The following is a 19,416-nucleotide window of genomic DNA, read 5'->3' on the forward strand; positions in this document are numbered from 1 at the left end:
GTACCATTGTCAAAGGGTGAACTTTTAAGAATTTCACTAATTTATTTCCAGAAAGAAAAGGTAGGAACAGGCACTTTTTCTGGGCCAAAGGATTCATAATAATCTTTTAAAATGTCTCCTACTCTAAGCCATCTTTTACCATCAATGGTACCTTCAAGGGGAAACCATGGAAAAAATTCTTCGATGTATGAAAAGAAAAATATTAAGTCATTTTTCTTAACACGTGCCCCCCATGTATTTAAGGATTCCTTGTGGCCTGACAAAAACAAATCATGTGACGAAACTGCTTGTCCCATGGTGGGTCACTCACTGTGCGTCATCCCCACTCTCCTCCTGGATCTGTCTCTCAGTGGTGTCTGCTGAGGCAATCGCGAGCTCCACTTGTCCAAATCTTCCAGGAGGACAGGGTTCCCCCTCAGTCAAAGGCTCGAGCCCCAGTCGTTGGGCGCCAGTTGTCCTGGCCTGCAGGACACATCAAAGTGGGTAGCAAACCTAGGTGGGGAGGAATGAAGGGACAAGAGACACGAGAGATGACAGCAAGACAAAAGTTCTGATCAAGCTGCAAACTTTTATTGTTCACACAGAGGAATTTATATGCTGGAGATTTGAAAGCTCTCTTATCAGCAGTTCCTGGATGTCTTCACAAGGTGAGATAACCTCAGGATATTTCAGGAAGACAGATGGCCACAGGATGTCTCAGGAACACAGATGACTACAGGATGTCTCCCAGACAGGATGTCTCCCTGGGGGCTGTTTCTTGTAAGTGTCAGACTATTCTTTGAAGGAGAATTCCTTCTACCCCTTACAGTCAGGGATTCAGTATTTCAAATGGAAAATTGGAGAAAGAATCCAATGTGTATGCAAATATGTGCTACCCAAAAATCTTCCCACTCTCATCCAGAACAATGCCTTGACATTACCTTCACCCCAAGTAAGACACAATTAGAGGAGAAGAGTTAGAAAATCTGTGAATACACATCACGAATGGAAAATGCTCAGGAGTTCACAACCTTGGAGGTGGTAGAGGAGTTTCCAAATGTAAGGGAGAGGGTAAAACTCCACAAACATGGAGCTCTGCTAGACTAAAGACTTTTTGAGAGACTGCCTCTGAGGTTGGGCACTTGAAATATATGTTGTTGTCAGGAGCTTTAGCTCCCTTTGTAGTGAGACCATCAAGCTGGGTCTGCATGTATGTGACCTGGAGGACATGGTTTCTTATTTTCCAAAGGACATGAGGCAGCAGTGCTGAATTCTCTCTTTGTAGGTAAACTGTTGTCACTGAGTGCTAAGTGTCTTCCAGTTTGGAAGCCATTTGCTCATCCTCCAATTTTGTTGTGTTTCTTGCAGCTGCACTGGGAGTTTGGTATTTGCTTCATGAAATACGAAGAGTTCAACTGGGACACAGTACTGGAGGGAGTTCTGTCACATGTGATGGCTTAGGGTCTGCGGGAGAATGCACCAACCAGGCTTCTATCCCACATAGCTTGCCCCCTTCACAATAGCAATCTGATTCTAAACATTGCACTGAAACCTCTCCATATAACAACATACCTTTACATACAAGGGTCTGGGGGCTGCACCATGTCAGTCACAAACCATTTGAAAGTCAATGGCAGATCCACATCACCCAACCACAAATGTTTTAACACACACCTTCACACCACTTCTCTAGGCCGACTACTCAGCAGGGTCCAAATTACTGCCATCTCTGTTCTACACCATTTTCCTGAAACCCAATCAAACAGGCACTGTCTGGTATACTCGTGATCATCAATAGAACATCCAAAGATTCTACAGTGCAAAGTGGTCATGGGAATTTCAAAAATTTCATGGTAATTATCAGACATTTTTCAAGGATGAAGTTGGAGGCACTGTGGGTTTCAATTCATTCAGGAACCATTAAATGGAGAGGAAGCTCATTTCATTGAAAATTCTGGAGAATTCTAACAGGCAAGGCTTCCCAAAGACAGGCAAAAAGGTCACATAAAGCCAGGCGTTTGAGGTCTACAATGTGTGGTCCATGTGTGTTTTGACTTGCAACTATGGCTGCCAATTCTTTAAGAATAAAATTATGTGATATTCTTCCTGAGATTCCCAGTGCTCTGTGGAAAGCCACCCTGGGCCTAGATCTCAGTTTCCAAGGGCAACTCTCATGTGTGGCATCCTAAAATCCCAACACAATACATGGCAATACTTATTTGAGGTCCATTCCAAAACTCAGTCTCTAAGGGGAATCACACCAGTGTTCAAGACCAGGTGGACCCATCATCTTTTCCAACAGCCACAAAAATGACCACAATTAAAACCAAAACACTTCCACATGGCCCTCATCTTCTTTCATATCGACACTCATCATAATCTCAGGCTGTAGTTTTTCATGAGGGGCACAGCCAAGGACAGTATCCAAAATAAGGTCCCTTGCCCACATTTGCCTAAAGTCAATGTGGCTGGGAAACCCTTCTAGTGAACCAGGAGTGATCAAAGAGGCCTGCCCTTAATACAGCTCTGATTCTCCATTTTGAGGCCTAATGAATGTGGGGTTTAGATTCTTTATGTTAATTGGAGTCATGAGAAACCTATGAACGTATGATCTAGTCTCTGCAGGGCTTTGAAGAACTCATTTGACCCAAAGGATCCCTATTCTCATAGATGGACGTCAGGAACCTTACAGAGGAAGGTGAGAGACTTCATCCACAATGACTGCTCTTTTGGCTCTTTTGGGTTTGGATGCAAACGTGGGATGCTTCTTTAGATCCATCAGGTGCTAAGAATCTAAGCCATAGCCTCACACAGGGCCAAGAGGCTGATTCAGACACATCCCTTTCCAAAGCAATTAAGCAAGGAGCCACAGATGATGCCCATTCATTTCCATTTGAAAACTCTTTTCTTCAGGCTTCCCAAAGGGGTGGCCTGAGGCAAAAAACTTCCTGACATTCAGAGCAACAGAACAATAGGTAATTAAAAGTACCAAAGCAGGGTTTCTTCACTGAGACTTGTCAGAAGCCAGTGGTGAGCCACTATCTGTTTTCTCATACAAGCCCCCTCTTCAGAGCTTTCCTGGCATATGGCCATTCTCACATCTGTAGGTACCAAGATAGGCTGACTCTGTCCTTGGTAATTCAAAACTAGTGACACCACTGGGAGTGGGACTGGGACTGGCTCTGTGTGCCTGGCTTCCTGGATGCCAATTTCCATCACCGAGGAAGTGATGTGAGGTCACTTCCTTCAGGATCTGAATGAGGTCACTGCCTTGGCAACCACTTTGTCCTAACAGTTGCTTCCAAGGGTCCCATGAGATGGAGGCTTCCCCTACTTAATGTGACAATTTCACAAGTTAAAATGGTATATCAACCATTGGCACCCGGGAACAGCTCTCCATACAGGCCTGATTTGGTCCATCTTCTCCACATTAAGAAGAGAGAAGCTGATTAAGACACAACCCTACATCCTGACCAGGTTGTTTGCCATTGAAGATGACTTGTGGTCTCTCAGGTCCTTCATAGCTGCCTACATATTCTCCAGGGATACTTTCAGCATGGACCTTTGAAGTTCTCAGCAGGTAGAGGATCCCTACATTTCAGTATTATAAGACCACCTCTGTCCCTGCTCTTCTGTAAAGTAAGATTGAGGGAACACTGTATGTTTAGGGTTAATAACAGGTTCAATTTGGATTAGGAATCATTTTCTGGATGAATAATGGTATTGGCAACCTGTGAAATTTATAAGAATATAGAGGTGAACTGTGTGTATGAAAATAGAAATCCAAGTAAGATTGGAAGCCCAGAAGTGCATTGGGCCCTTGATTGTGATACTGAGCATTGAATTACATTCTGCACAGATGTCTCAGATAAATTGATATACAATGGCATAGGACATTATACCTTGGATGATTGAATGTAGAAGCGAACATCCGGTCAAAAAGGGAGAGTCAGTAGGAATAGGAAGATAGTAGGTAGGTATAGGAAGAAGGGTGAGTGTATGATTTGGAACAAAATTTCTTTAGCAACAGGGTTTCGGATAGAAAATGAATTTAAATGTCAGCACATGTGAAGAGTCTGTCACAATGATGAAGTGGGAAAAATATGTAGGTAAGCAGATATCAATAGAGACATTATGAAATCAGGGTTGAGTTTGAATATGCAATCTTAGGAAGAAACAAATATGTAGTCATCAATAGGATTGACATTTGAGAGCATAAGTAATCTTGGACATGGATGATTTTAGTAATCCATGTTAATTTTCCATTTTGGCTTTGGTACAATCATAAATGTGAACTTTGAATTTAGTGTCCAGAATATTTCTGTGAATAAATGTATATGTAGATCAGGTGACATGAGTATTTCTTCCACCATTTCTGGGAGCAATATTGACTGACTACTTCTGATTGATAGGTACAGATTCTTTATGTGAATTGGAATCATGAGAAACCCAAGCACCTCTTCAGGGATTGAAGAACTCATATGACCCAAAGGATCCCTATTCTCAATTGATGGAGGTCAGGAATCTAACAGAGGAAGGGAAGATACTTCATCCAAAATGACTGAACTTTTTGCCATTTTGGTTTTGGATGCACACATGGGATCTTTCTTTAGATCCATCAGGTGCTGAGAATCTAAGTCACAGCCTCACACAGGGCCAAGATGCTGATTCAGACACATCCCTTTCCAAAGAAATTTAGCAAAGAGCCATAGGTGATGCCCATTCATTTCCATTTGAAAACTGTTTTCTTCAGGCTTTACAAAGGGTTAGCCTGAGGTAAAGAACTTCCTGACATTCAGGGCAACCGAAAAATAGGTAAGCAAAAGGCCCAAAGCAGGGTTTCTGCACTGAGACTTTCCTGGTCACACTGTCCCTGCTCTTCTGTAAAGTTAGATTGAGGGAACAGTGTATGGTTAGGGTTAATAACACGTTCGATTTGGGTTAGGAATCATTCTGCAGGATGAATATTCGTACTGGGAATCTGCAATAATTACAAGAATATATAGGTAAAATAAAAGTATGAAAACAGAAATCTAGGCAAGATTTGAAGCTCAGATGGGCATTGGGCCCTTGAGTGGGTTACTTAGCTTTGAATTATGTTCTGCACAGATGTCTCAGATAAATCGATATACAATGACATAGGACCTTGTACCTTGGATGATTGAAAGTTGAAGAGAACATCCAGTCACAAAGGGAAAGTCCGTAGGTTTAGGACGATAGTCTCTAGGTTTAGAAACAACAATGAGTATAGGATTTGGACCAAACGTTCTTTAGCAATTGGTTTTCAATAAGAGAGTAAATGTAAATATCAGCACATGTGAAGAGTCAGACACAATGATGAAATGGGGAAAATATGTAGGAAAGCAGATATCAATAGAGACATTAACAAATCAGGCAATGTATAAAGTGAGGGATAGGATTAGACATTTTCAACAGGGTTGAGTTTGAATATATAATCTTAGAAAGAAACAAATACATAGGATTTATCAATAGGATTTACATTTTAGAGCATTAAGCAACCGGGACATGGATATTTTTAGTAATCCATGCTCACTTTCCTTTTAGGCTTTGCTACAATCATAAGAGTGACTTTTGCTTTCTGTGTCCAGAATATTACTGTGTTAAAATTTATATGTAGATCAGGTGACATGAGCATTTCTTCCACCATTACTGGGAGCAATATTTTGAAGACGTATAAATATTGGGGGAACAAAGTGGAGTACCCTGTGTCAATGGATATAGAAATAATGTATGAATAGACGATACTGTGAATAAATAATATAACTGGTTCCAACTTTAAATAGTGGATTGATTTGATATCTGAAAATATACTGGAAATCTTAAACTGATATTCATACATTCACTACAACCAGGTATACATCTAACGGTAATATTAGGGTTATGGTTTATCATGAAGAGTGTGTGAGTTTTGCTTCAAATGTGATTATGAAAATCAAAAATAATGTGTTTGGAAAGAAGTCTCATGACAAGACCAGTCAAGAACACTGGAGGAATATATGTGTTCTGAAGCAGGAGGTGATTGAAATTGAAACAAATGCCTATAAATTTGTGAACTTGTGGATGAAAGATATATCATATGATGTGCATAAACTGAAGAAATAGTAATGTACCACTGTTTAATAAAAATGAACCGCAAAATACACATCATGTCCCATAGGAAAATGCTTGCATTGATGTTGAACTTGGTTTTACTGTAGAAATATTAGGATTTGTGTGCACCATTCACTGAAGTTAGTCTTCAGTACTAGGAAACAAATCTGTATTTAAGGTGGATGAATATTTCTGAGAATAATCTTGTGAAAAGTTGATCATAAATCCACATACATAAATATGAATGATTTTAAGGAGTGTATAATAAGATTCATATATTTCATATTTTGAAAAATTTGGAGAGTATATATATATATATATATATATATATATATATATATATATATATAAATAAATATACACACACACACACACACACACACACACACACAGAGACAGACATTTAAACTAGCAATATATTTGCCAATTGAAATTCATCATGAAATATGTAACATCCACAGGTGCAAAAATATTGATTTCACTGAAAATGGATCTATATATAATGTTGTTCTAATAACAAGCTCACCCATAGGTTGAATTCTCAATTCCAACAGTGTTTAAGAGGAGTGATCTCTTCTCATAACTTGTACATGCCTAGTCAGCAACCTCACAAAAATGTACGTTTGATAACAGGTAGGATTCTATATGTGCATATAAAAATACATGTGCTGAATAGTCTACAGAGAAAGGAGACACCAATTTGTTGAGAGCCACAGCTTAAGGGGCCCCATCAAACTTCCAGTTACCAGCAACATTCCCCTGCGAGATGATTATTGGCTCACAGCGGCCCCAGCAACATCTAGCTGATTGGCTCCTCTGTGGTGATGCACAATGGAGATGCTCATTGAGCTTTTTCCCCGCTCTTTCCGACTGCCAGCTGATGATTGGCTCACAGCAGCCCCAGCAACATCAAGCTGATTGGCTCCTCTGCGATGATGCACATTGGGCAGTTTCCCTGCCCTTTCAGACCACAGAGCTGCTCATTGTGGGACTTTTTTGGTTCCACCCACCTGACCCAGCCATATGGCCTCAAGAGCAGGAGGATTGTGGGAGGTGGAGAGGCTTGTGGGTGTGACAGAAACTTTGCAAGGAAGCCAGTGGTGGCAGTTGGGCTCTGAGGGTTTTTCCTAAGGAGCTGTTTTGCTTGGCGTGTGTGGTTCTAAAAATAAACTTTGTTTCTTTTGAAAAGTCGCTCTTGAATCGTGCCCAGCCAGACTGCAGCATTTGGTAGCTCGCACGGGGAGCCACTGAGGGTAAGTGATAAGGTAAACTGCTAGCCCCTGAGAGAAGGGCGAGAGGATCGGTAGCCATTTTAAGATTCCTCTTTTGTTTTGCTTCACTTTTGTTGCCTGTCCATGGAGATGAGTGAGATGGATGAAAAACCGCTCACATCTGAGAAAAAAATTATTTACTTCTGAGGAACAGATAGGGACAAAGGACGGATGCACATGTCAGTAGGATATAAAGGCTATAATGACTTTTTGTTGTTCCCTTTTTATTTTATTCTGTCTCGGTTTTGTTTGGCATCGTCTTGTTGGGTTGTATTATAGTAGAAATACAGGATCAGAAATTAGTAAAAAAACAAACTGAAAGAGTGTTAAGTAAATTGTTAGAGGAAGGAGGCACCTCAGTAAAGTCAAGGACAGTCAGGGCATACGTTGATACAATACAAAAATGTAGCCCATGGATTTTTAAGGAGTTGTTAAATATACCATAATGGAACCATCATGGTGAAGATTTAAAAGGGGGGAAAAGAACAGCCCAGGGACTCTGACAGTTGGCACATTGCCATTGAGGACGTTTATATCTGGTTTGCTTAGTCCGAAGACTTCAGATCAGACAAAGATAGAGGAACAAAGCTTAGGTCAGAAAAAGCCATCAGGGGCAAAGTTACAAAAGGAGACTGCTACTAACAACTTTCAATAACTAGAGGGCGTAAGTGTCCAACCAACAGCGCCTCCTCTACAGGAGACTGTTACTAACACCTTTCTATCACCAGAGTATGTAAATGTCCAAATAACAAGGCCACCTCCATATGCTAGGAGGCCCCCAAACCCCGCAGTTGATAGTTCGGTTCCTGAGACAGGATCTCAAGTATTAACATGCCCTGTATTTGAGGTAGGAGGGCAGCGAATTCACCATGCTTTAAATTTCAAAATAGTGAAGCAGCTAAAAGGGGCTGTAACAACCTATGGTCCTCAAGTACCCTTCATTGTAAGGTTGGTCGAATCCATTAACAACTTGAATATGATGCCAGTAGATTGGGCTAATATGTGTAAAGCTGTGCTAAATGGAGGTCAATACCTTTTATGGAAGGTTGCCAATGAGGAATTTTGCAAGGAGACGGCTAGGTGAAATGCAGAAGCTGGTTATCCTCAGAGAAATCTAGATATTTTGTTAGGAAAGGGACCTTATGAGGACCAGCAGCAACAAATTGCATATGATCCTGGCGTATATGCACAAATTGCTGCAGAGGCGGTTAGGGCATGGAAGACTTTACAAGGACATGGAGGTTTACAAGGTCAATTATCTAAGGTAATACAAGGAGCTAATGAATCTTACACTGAATTTGTAGATAGGCTTATTCAAACAGCTACCAGAGTTTTGGGGAATACAGAACAAGCAATGCCATTAATAAAAACTGGCTTATGACCAAGCGAATCGTAGGTGCAGAGATATCACTAGACCATGGAAACATGAAGATTTAAACACATATATTAAATTATGTAAAGACATTAATGAATAAGAGGAAGTCATGGCAGCTGCAGTAAAACAGGCTTTAGATGCCAGAGACATCAATGAACAAGGGCAATTTGTGGCAGCTGCATTAAACAGGCTTTAGATGCAAGGCCAGGAACATGCTACAATTGTGAACAAACAGGACATTTTAAAAGGAATTGCTCCATAGGAAGAGGGTTTAACAAAAATAGGTACCAAAGGAGTAGAATACTGGGTATTTGCCCACGATGCCGTAGAGGGAGACATTGGGCTAATGAATGCCGTTCTCAAACCACCATAGAGGGTACTTCATTATCAAAAACGAACAAGGACTAGCTGTTTATCCACGATATCATGGAGAAAGGCACCGGGCTCCATTGCCAAAAAATGGACAGGGGAGCCCAATGCTCTGGGGCCCAAAACCACAAATATACGGAGCACTGGAGGAACCCAGCAACCCCATCAGTGTAGTGCCCAGGACACATTGTGCATCAGACGCCTCATCAGACAAATCAGAGGGAGCGCAGGGTTAGACATCTGCACCTCCGTCAGATCAGTACTAACTGTAGAGATGGGGGTTCAAATCATTCACACATGGTGAAAGGACCTCTTCTCAAAGGAACAGTAGGCTTATTATTGGGACGCAGCTCTTCTAATCTAAAAGGACTTATGATAAGTCCTTGGGTAATTGATCCCGATTATGAAGGTGAAATAAAATTTATAGCCAGTTCTCCAAAGGACACATCAGTAATTTCACCAGGAGATAGAATAGCACAGTTACTAATAATACTCAGTCTGCATGATAAATTTTCCAGTCGTGCTGTAGAAAGAGGTTCCAAGGGATTAGGCTCCACAGGTGTAGATTTGGTTATGCTTTCTTTAAATTTAGATTCTCGCCCCAGGCTAAAACTAAATATTCAAAGACACGAATTCAATGGGCTACTTGATACAGGTGCAGATGTTAGCATTGTCTCTCATCAAGAATGGCCAAAACATTGGCCATTACAACAATACACTCAAACATTTTGAGACCTAGGAGTGGCAACTAATCCCCATAGAAGTGCAATGGTATTGGATTGGAAGGATCCTGAAGAATGTGAAGGAACTATACAGCCATATGTATTGGATAATCTTCCCGTAAATTTATTGGGATGAGATGTCCTAGATCAATTAGGTTTGACATTAACAAATAACATCAATCAAAATGTACACACTATTATGGCTAGAGAAGGTTTTAGGAAAGGAAAAAGATTAGAAAAACAAGAACAAGGTATAGCAGCGGCAATACAAATAGACCAAGCAACAGACAGACATGGGTTGGATTTTCAGAAAGGGCCACTGAGACAATAAAAATTACTTGGAAATCAGAAAGACCAGTATGGCTTCTTCAGTGGACCCTGACTAAAGAAAAGATACAAGCAGCCCAGTTCCTGGTCAAACAACAATTAGCGGAAGAACATATACAACCTTCTGTATCTCCCCATTATACTTTCATTTCTGTCATCAAAAAGAAATCTGGTAAATGGAGATTATTGCAAGATTTAAGAGCCATTAATAATGAGATGGTTATTTTGGGACCTGCTCAATCAAGGATTCCTCAATTGTCTGCTTTCCCCAAAACTTGGTATGTTTTAGTTATACATATTAAAGATTGTTTTTTTTTTTCATTTCCAATTCTTCTTGAGGATAGTCCAAGTTTTGCATTTACTATCCCTGCACTGAATCATGAAGGTCCTGATCAGAGGTATGAGTGGAAAGTACTCCCTCAAGGGATGGCTAACAGCCCAACTATTTGTCATATTTATGTTAACAAAGTAATCCAGCCACTTAGAAATCAAAATCCTGAACTACAAATATTTCACAATATGGATGATGTGTTATTAGCACACAAGTTAAAAACCCATTGCTAGAATGTTATGCCACACTTACAAACTTATTAAAAAATTATAATCTAGTGATATCAATTGATAAAATACAATTAAATTTTCCAATTAATTATTTAGGAGTTCTATTATCCTCAACCATGGTCAGTCCACCAAAAATTCAAATACGAGTAGATCAACTCAAATCAATTAATGACTTTCAGAAGTTATTAGGAGACATTAATTGGATAAGGCCTTATCTAGGTATACCAACAGGACAGTTGGGACCTATATTTGATATCCTAAAAGGTCCATCTGATCCAAATTCACCCAGAATGTTTACGCCTGAAGCAATAAAGGCATTAAAAATCATTGAAACATATATGGGAAATATGCATTTGGATAGATTTGATAAAATAATGCCTTTATTATTTATTGTACTACCAACAAAAAATATTCCTACAGGAGTATTTTGGCAAGAAGGTCCATTATTATGGATACATTTATCTTATTCTTCTAACACTATTATTACTAGGTATCCTGAGGCTGAGGGACAATTAATACTCATAGGAATAAAAGCAGCAAAGGGAGTGTTTGGAATTTCTCCCAATAAAATTATTACTCCATACACTATGAATCAAATTGATGAATTAGCTAATGAGTTAAATACTTGGGCAATAATCATGTGTAAATCTAATGTTTTATTTGATAACCACTTACCATCTAATCTTTTATTGTCTTTTGGGTCATTGCATCCTGTAATTTTTCCAAAAATTACAAGAAAACTCCTATCATGAATGCTCCAAATATATTCACTGATGGGTCAAATAATGGTACAGCAGCAATAGTTACACCTGATCAAATTTTTACATTTTTAGCACCCCAAAAATCAGCTCAAAAGGTAGAGCTTAATGCAGTATTATAAGCTTTTGTGATGTTTAAAGATTCTGTGTTTAATTTATTTTCCAATAGTCAGTATATAGTTAATGCTATAGTATCTCTTGAAGATGCTGGTAGGATTTCCCCTTCCTCTACTGTTTTCTCTTTCCTTTCCAGTATACAAAGTCTAATCTGGGACAGAAAATATCCATTCTTAATAGGACATATCTGGGCACATACAGGATTGCCTGGAGCCCTTAGTTTGGGCAATGATTTAGCAGGTAAAACTACACATGACATACATACATATTTTCTGTACACTAGAAGAAGTTATAAATTTTCATAAAAAGTTCATTATCAATGCTAATACTTTACAAAAGCATTTTAAAATAACTAAGGAACAAGCTAGACAAATAATAAAACAATGTCAAAATTGTGTGACTATTTTACCACATTTTAATCTTAGAGTCAATCGTAGAGGATTGATACCTTACCATATATGGCAGATGGATGTCACACACTTGCCAGAATTTGGAAAATTAAAATATTTGCATGTTACAGTTGATACTTCTTCTGGATTTTTGATGGGCTCCCTTCATGGGGGAAAAAAACTAAAGATGTTATAGCTCATTGCTTACAAAATTTTGCCACTGTGGTCATTCCAAAGCAGTTAAAAACTGATAATGCCCCCGGTTATACTTCTACCTCTTTTAAACCATTTTGCTCATCATTTGGCATTACTCATATATCAGGAAACCCATACAATCCACAGGGACAAGCCATAGTTGAAAGAGCACATCACACTATTAAAATGTACTCATTAAAGTAAGAAGACAGAATTGGGAAGGGATATAAATTCCCCAAAGATAAACTTAAAATAACCCTTTTTACTCTAAACTTTTTAAATTTGGATTTTCAGGACTTAGTGCTGCAGAAAGGCATAAGTGTCCAAAAAATGTGTATAAGCCCGAGGTACTTTGGAAGGATATTCTAACAGGACAATGGAAAGGTCCTGACCCATTAATTTTCTGGAGTTGGAGGTCTGTTTGTGGGTTTCCACAGGAAGAACAGCAGCCGATTTGGATTCCAGAGAGATTAACTAAGATCCCGACCCAGTGATTGCCTGGAGTCGGGGGTCTGTTTATGTGTTTCCACAGGGAGAACAGCAGCCGATTTGGATTCCAGAGAGATTAACTGAAGCGATTTCGATAGACCAAAATAAGATGATTTGGCTCAAATCCATAACAGCTGATATCCAAAACTCCAGTTTGGCTATCCTTACATCTGCGACAGAACAGGGATGCTTTTTTCAATATCTATTTTATTATTGCCCTTTCTCAAATCATGAAGTTCTCTTTTGTTTTTTTGAGCTCATACAGACCTAGGTTAATGTTTTGCTTATCAGTTCTATTTTTTGACTGTAGAGTTTTTAAACATTGCAATGATGATTTCACATGTAAAATGTTATAAGGCCTTTACTATTATATTATGTGTTGTATGTATTTATTATGTGTGCACACTTGTGTTTTGTGTTATATATTTGAATGTGCGTATGTCCATATATCACATATGATGAGTGCTAATGAAATAATATATCCATTTTTTTTATTCACGTGAATTAAATTGTTTAATTTAAATTGGGTAAACAACTGTTCAGGATTGTTTTAATATGTGAAAAAATAGGAGGTTAACAGACGTGTTTGTTTACTTTCACTTTTCCTTTTCATTATATTTAATTATTCTCTTCAAGATAACGTAAATTGTTAAGAAAATTGTTTTCTTTTAGTGCCTTCAGGAATGTTACAGAATTTTTTCTTTAGCCATTATTGCCAGAATTCCTATCTTCATCCCAGTGCCGGTGAAGACAAAGATAAAATCAATCTACAGATTCTGCAATAGCCATCACTGAACTGCTTGTAGAACTTGCCTGGATTATGTATCACTTGTATGCATTGTGAACTCACTTGTATGCATTGTGAACTATCTGCTGGTGCAGCGAATTGTGGCAGTGTTGGGGTACTTATGCTGATGCTGTCATCAGTGATAGAATTTTTCCAATAGGAGCCATCAATTGACTTGGTGTATCTTCCCTATTCTCACTTGATAGAGGTCAGGAAACTTACAGAGGGAGGCGAAAGACTTCATCAGCAATGACTGCTCTTTTGGCAATTTTGGTTTTGGATGCACACATGGGATTTTTCTTTAGATCTATCAGGTTCTGAGAATCAAAGCCACAACCTCACACAGGGCCAAGAGGCTGATTCAGACACATCCCTTTCCAAAGTAATTAAGCAAAGAGCCACAGGTGATGCCCATTCATTTTAATTTGAAAACTGTTTTCTTCAGGCTCCACAAAGGGGTGGCCTGAGGCAAAGACATTCCTAACATTCAGGGCAAGGGAACCATAGGTAAGCAAATTGCCCAAAGCAGGGTTTCTCCACTGAGACTTTTCTGGTTACACTGATCTCTGAGGTTTCTGAGATGTTCCCATTCCCTTCAGCTATCCAGTACATGGCTATGTCACAGAGTTTGGAGGTGGTACATATCTTGGACACAAAACCATGAGCCTATTCTGGAGAGAGGCCAGAAATCAGGAGGTGAACAGGAACTTAGGAAGATAGTAGGTGTTGTCTATCCATAAGGCAAGCCGCAGTCCATTCATAAAAAGGGCAGAATAAATGCCTGGAAGCTTCCTACTAGTCAGGACACCTCCATTGATGTATTCGCTTTTCTAATAACTACAACCACGGACACAGTGGATACACAGACATAGAAAAACTCGCCTTCTCAAATGACTTACTAGAAACAGTCGACTCCAAACCAAACAAACAACCTTTGCTACCTATTCTCAGAACATGAGACAAAACCACGAACTCACACCCACACCCACTAAGGCACCTCATTCCCACAACAAGGTCTGTGACTATCCGGAGTGTCCTCTGACTGGTGGACCACACTATGTTCCCCCAAAATGGCCTGTCCTTTATCAGATCAGGTCCCTTTTGCCAACTCTGTTAAGTTGTCAGGAGCCAGCAATGAGCCACTACCTGCTTCCTCAGGAAAGGCCCCTCTTCAGAGTTCTCCTAGCATTTGGTCATCCTCACATCAGGAGGTACCAAGAAAGACTGACTCTGTCCTTGGAAAATTCAAACAAGTGTGCCCACTGGGAATGGGACTGGCACTGGCTCTGGGTGGCTGGCTTCCTGGATCCCAAGTTCAGAGAGTTCCATCACCAAGGAAGTGAGGTAGGTCACTTCCTTCAGGAACTGAATGAGGTCAATACCTTGGCAACCACTTTGTCCTAACAGTTGTTTACAAGGGTCCCATGAGATGGAGGCTGCCCCTACTTTCTCTGACTCAGTCATAAGTTAGAATGGTATATCAACCACAGGCACCATGGAACAGCTCTCCACACAGGCCTGGTTTTGTCCATCTTCTCTACATTAAGAACAGAGCGACTGATTCAGACACAATACTTCATCCTGACCGGTTTTTTTGCCATGGAAGATGATTTTGTGCTCTCAGGTCCTTCATAGCTGCCTAAGTATTCTCCAGGGATCATTTCTGCATGGACCTTTGAGGATTTCAGCAGGTGGAAGATCCCCTACATACCTGTATTGTAAGACCAACTCTGTCCCTGCTCTACTGTAAAGATAGATTGATGGAACAGTGTATGCTTAGGGTTAATAACAAGTTTGATTTGGCTTAGGAATCATTCTGTGCAATGAATAATGGTTTTGGGAACCTGCGATATTTACAAGAATATATAGGTGAAATATAAGTATGAACACAGAAATCTAGGTAAGATTTGACGCCCAGAAGTGCATTGGGCCCTTGATTGAAATACTCAGCTTTGAATTATATTCTGCACAGATGTCTCAGATAAATTGATATACAATGGCATAGGACCTTGTACCTTGGATGATTGAATGTCAAAAAGAACATCCAGTCAGAAGGATAGTCAGTAGGATTAGGAAGATATTCATAGGTTTAGAAAGCAGAGTGAGTATAGGATTTGAACCAAACGTTCTATAACAGTAGGGTTTCGGGTAGAGAATGAATGTAAATATCAACACATGTGAAGAGCCAGTCACATTGATGAACTCTGGAAAGTATGTAGGAAACCATATATCAATAGAGACATTAGGAAATCAGGCAAAGTATAAAGTACGTGATAGGATCAGGCATTTTCAACAGTGTTGAGGTTGAATATATAATCTTAGGAAGAAACAAATATGTAGTCACCAATAAAATTGACATTTGATAGCATTAGGCAACCTGGACATAGATGTTTTTAGTAATCCATACTCACTTTCCATTTAGACTTCGGTACAAACATAAGTGTGACCTTTGCATTTTGTGAAAGAAGTCTCATGAAAAGACCAGTCATGAAACCCTGTGGAAAACATGTTTTCTGAATTAGGAAGTGATGAAAAGTAAAACAAAATGCCTATAAATTTCTGAACTAGTGAATTAAATATATATCCTATCATGTGCATTAACTGAAGAAAAAGAAATGTACCAGTATTGAATAAAAATGAATGACAAAATACACATCACGTCCCATAGGAATCTACTTGCATTGATATAAAACTGTGTCAGTTACTGCAGAAATATTAGGATTTGTATGCACCATTTACTGTTAGTTTTCAGTAATAGGAATCAAATATGTAGTTCAGGTGGATGAATATTTCTCAAATAATCTTGTGAAAAGTTGATTATTAATCCACATACATGAATATGAATGAATTTACGGAGTGTATAATAAGACACATATATTTCATATTTTGAAAAATCTGTAGAGTGTGTGTGTATATATATATAAACATACACACACACACACACACACACACACACACACGCACGCACACAAACAGACATTAAAAAGTAGCAATATATCCCAATTGAAATTCACCACGAAATATATGTCATCCACAGATCCAAATAAATTTGTTTTACTGAACATGGATTCATGTATAATTTTATTGTACTAGGAAGCTCATCAATAGTTTGAATTTTCAGTTTCAACAGCGTTTAGGAGGAGTGATCTCTTCTCACAATTTGTGTCTGCCAAGTCAGCCACCTCACAAGAATGTACGTGTGGTACCAGGTAGGATTCTATATGTGCATATAAAAATACATGTGCTGAATAGGATACAGAGAAAGGTAGACAGGAATTCACATATTTGTTAACTTTAAAAACACATGGAGAACCATTTCAACAAAAAATTGACTAGATTTATAACTCCTACCCTATATAATGCAAAAGGCAATTCCAATGATACACCATTCCTCCTCTGAACTGCTTGTATTTCTATTCTGTTTGGGTTAATTTTCTCCATCATATTAGAATTAGTAGTCAGAGTCTAGTTGGCATGGGTTTGTGTCAGGGATTCAGTATTTTGAATGAAAATTTGGAAAATGATTCCAATGTTTATGCAAATATATGCTACAAAAGTATCTTCCCACTCTCATCCATAACAATGCCTTGAGATTACCTTGGCCCCAAGTTAGACACAATTAGAGGAGAAGAGTTAGAAAATCTGTGAATACATATCTGGAATCAAATATGCTCACGAGTTCACAAACTTGGAGGTGGTAGAGGAGATTCCAAAAGTAAGGGACAGGGTAAACACTCCACAAACATGGAGCTCTGCTGGACTAAAGACTTCTTGAGGAACTGCCTCTGAGGTTGGGCACTTGAAATATATGTTGTAGTCAGGAGATTCAGCTTCCTTTGTAGTGAGACCATCAAATCTGGGTATGCTTCTATGTGACCTGGAATACATGATTTCTTATTTTCCAATAAACATGAGGAAGCTGTATTTAATTTTCTGTTTGTAGGTAAACTGTGGCCACTGGGGGCTAATAGTCTACTCTTGTGGACTCTGAAGTCATTTGGTCATCCTCCAGTTTTCCTGGTGTTGCTTGCTGCTGCACTGGGAATTTCGTATTTGCTTCACAAATTACAAGGAATTCACCTGGGACAAAGTGCTGGAGGGAGTTCTGTCACCTGTGGTGAGTCAGGGTCTGCAGAAGAATGTACCAACCAGGCTTCTATTCCACATAGCTTGCCTCCTTGACCATAGCAACCGGATTCTGAACATTGGCCTGAAACCTCTCCATATAACAAGATACCTTTACATAGAAGCATCTGCTGGATGCATCATGTCAGTCACAAGCCAATTGGAAGCCAATGGCAGATCCACATGGCCCCACCACAGATGTTTTTTTATCACACACCTGCCCATCACTGCACTAGGCCCACTACTCAGCAGGGTCCAACTTCCTGGAATCTCTGTTATACACCATTTTCATGAAACTCAGTCAATCAAGTCACTGTCCTGCATAATCATGTTCAGCAACAGGACAACCAAAGTTTCTCCAGTGCCATCTGGTCATGGGAATTTCAAAAATTTCATGGTATTTATCTAGCAATTTTTCAAGGATGAAGTTGGCAGCATGTGGGTTTCAATTTATTCAGGGACCATTAAATGTTGTGGAAGTTCATTTCAAATGAAGTTCTGGAGAACTCTCACAGGCAAGGTTTCCCAAAGATTGGCCAAAGGGTCACATAAATCCAGGCCCATTGAGGTCTACAATGTAACGTCCATGTGTGTTTTGACTCTCAACTAAGACTGCCAAGTCGTTAAGAATAAAATCATGTGATATCAAGCCTGAGATTCCCAGTGGTCTCTGGAAAGCCACCCTGGGCCTAGATCTCAGTTTCCAAGGGTGACTCTCATGCTTGGCCTTCTGAAATCCCAACTCAATTCATGGCAATACTTCTCTAAGTTCAGTTCCTGTACTCAGTCTCTAAGGGAATCACACCAGAGTTCAAACTCAGGTGGACTCAGTCATCCCTTTCAACTGCCACAAAAATAACCACAATTAATACCAAAACACTCCCACATGGCCCTCACCTTCTTCCATATAGACACTCATCATAACCTCTGACTGTAGATTTCCATGAGGAATGCAGCCCAAGACAGTGTCCAAAATACGCTTTCTTGCCCCTCATTTACCTAAATTCTGAGTGACCTGGACACCCTTCCTGTGAACCAGGAGTGATCAAATAGGCCTGCCGTTAATACTGATCCACTTCTCAAATTTGAGACCTACTGACTGTGGGGTTTAGATTCTTTATGTGAATTGGAGTCATGAGAAAACCCAACCACCTATGTGCTAGCCTCTGCAGGGAATTGAAGAACTCATTTGACCTAAAGGATCCCTATTCTCACTTGATTGATGTCAGAAACCTTACAGAAGAAGGCGAAAGACTTCATCCACAATGACTGCTCTTTTGCTATTTTGGTTTTGGATGCACACATGGGATCTTTCTTTAGATCCATCAGTTGCTGAGAATCTAAGCTACAGCCTAACACAGGGCCAAGACGCTGATTCAGACACATCTCTTTGCAAAGCAATTAAGCAAAGAGCCACAGCTGATGCCCATTCTTTTTTATTTGAAAAAGGTTTTCTTCAGACTTCACAAAGCGTTTTCCTTAGGCAAAGACCTTCCTGACATTCAGGGAAACAGAACAATAGGTAAGCAAAAGGCCCAAAGCAGGGTTTCTCCAATGAGACTTTACAGGTCACACTGGTATGTGAGTTTTCTGAGATGCTCGCCATTCACTTCAGTTATTCAGTACATGGCCATGTCACAGAGCATGGAGGTGGTACATATCTTGGATACAAAACCATAAGCCTATTATGGAGAGTGACCAGATTTCTGGAAGAAAACAGGAACTTAGGAAGATCGTAGGTGTTGCCCATCATTATGGCAAGCCGCATTCTATTTATAAATTGGGCAGCATGAATGCTGGTAAGCTTTCTAAAAGACAGGACACATCCATTGATGCTTTCT

The sequence above is a fragment of the Callospermophilus lateralis genome, unplaced genomic scaffold (genome assembly GCF_048772815.1).
Source record: "Callospermophilus lateralis isolate mCalLat2 unplaced genomic scaffold, mCalLat2.hap1 Scaffold_1033, whole genome shotgun sequence".
NCBI classification, from domain to species: Eukaryota; Metazoa; Chordata; class Mammalia; order Rodentia; family Sciuridae; genus Callospermophilus; species Callospermophilus lateralis.